General features: G+C 37.4%; 1 protein-coding gene and 1 long non-coding RNA gene across 7 annotated transcripts in view; both read right to left on the bottom strand.

The window, feature by feature from the left end:
• LOC104984252 overlaps nt 1–1,011 on the bottom strand; it is a 6,618-nt gene extending 5,607 nt beyond the window's left edge. Inside the window, exon 1 of the long non-coding RNA XR_824734.1 lies at nt 79–1,011. This is a non-coding gene — a long non-coding RNA (uncharacterized LOC104984252). The remainder of the gene's footprint in view (nt 1–78) is intronic.
• Nucleotides 1–1,705, bottom strand: part of NFIA (nuclear factor I/A) — a 406,342-nt gene that overhangs the window by 369,190 nt on the left and 35,447 nt on the right. The window lies entirely within an intron of this gene.

The following is a 1,705-nucleotide window of genomic DNA, read 5'->3' on the forward strand; positions in this document are numbered from 1 at the left end:
ACACAAAAAAAAAAAAAAAAAAAAAAACATGCGCCTAAGGGATTCTGAGTAAATATTACTACTCTGCCTAACTTTTGCCTGGCTGGGCACTCTGAGACAAGTTCCTATGATTGATTATTGTGGTATCTCTGAATCTTTGACTTTGAACCATAACCTTTTTTGCGAACAATGACAGTTGGGACTTACCATTTGCCATCTGTAGAGATGAAGGGGGGAAAAGGACTTTACATACATTAATCAACCAATTAAGAGCAGACTTAAACAAAACACTAAAGCATAATAAACCCCTGACTGCTTAATAGCCTTCTACTTTTAATAGTTGTCTTCCTGCAGTCTGCTCACAAGATTAGGAGTAATCTGTTCAAGTCTTAACAAAAATTGCATGAGGAAATGGGGGTGGAGGGGGGGTAAACCCACCCAAATCAGGCATTTCAAATTGTGAAAAATGATACTTAAAGATTCTACAGTTCAAATTAAACACTTAAGAAGCTGATCCACATACCACAGTAACAAAGAATCTCAAGTCAACATAAAATTTAGTCCTTGTCTTTACTGAAATATCTAGAATGATTCATATACACACTCTAGCCTATCATTGTGAAATATTAGATGATCACAATTTTCAAAACACCACTCACCTAATAATTTTTACTACTTCATTTGGCATGAAGTAATTTGCCCAGAGAATTTGAGGTTTCGATTTTTGGTAATATAGAGCAAATCTAGTATGAAAAATTAGGGTAAAATTAATAAAACTAGGTAAGGTTTTGCTTGACCTTTCTCTAATTAAAATGTGATCAGCAAATGTCATATTTAAACAGTAAGGCATTAACTCAGTCTCATTCATGGATAAAAAATAAACAGGAAATCAAGGAAAAATTCAAGAATGCCCACCCTCACAGGTTAATTCAACAACAAACTGGAGGTACTAGCCAGGGTAGTCAAGTGGGCCTTAGGAAGCATCACTACGAACAAAGCTAGTGGAGGTGATGGAATTCCAGTTGAGCTATTTCAAATCCTAAAAGATGATGCTGTGAAAGTACTGCACTAAATATGCCAGCAAATTTGGAAAACTCAGCAGTGGCCACAGGACTGGAAAAGGTCAGTTTTCATTCCAATCCCAAAGAAAGGCAATGCCAAAGAATACTCAAACTACCGCACAATTGCACCCATCTCATACGTTAGTAAAGTAATGCTCAAAATTCTCCACGCCAGGCTTCAGTAATATGTGAACCATGAACTTGCAGATGTTCAAGCTGGTTTTAGAAAAGGCAGAGGAACCAGAGATCAAATTGCCAACATCCACTGGATCACTGAAAAAGCAAGAGAGTTCCAGAAAAACATCTATTTCTGCTTTACTGACTATGCCAAAGCCTTTGACTGTGTGTATCACAACTAATTGTGGGAAATTCTGAAAGAGATGGGAATACAGATGACACCACCCTTATGGCAGAAAATGAAGAACTAAAGAGCCTCTTGATGAAAGTGAAAGAGGAGAGTAAAAAAGTTGGCTTAAAGCTCAACATTCAGAAAACAAAGATCATGGCATCCGGTCCCATCACTTCATGGCAAATAGATGGGGAACACAGTGGCTGACTAATTTTAGGGGCTCCAAAATCACAGCAGATGGTGATTGCAGCCATGAAATTAAAAGATGCTTACTCCTTGGAAGGAAAGTTATGACCAACCTAGACAGCATATTAAA

The sequence above is a fragment of the Bison bison genome, unplaced genomic scaffold, assembly GCF_000754665.1.
Source record: "Bison bison bison isolate TAMUID 2011002044 unplaced genomic scaffold, Bison_UMD1.0 scf7180017863957, whole genome shotgun sequence".
Classification (NCBI taxonomy): domain Eukaryota; kingdom Metazoa; phylum Chordata; class Mammalia; order Artiodactyla; family Bovidae; genus Bison; species Bison bison.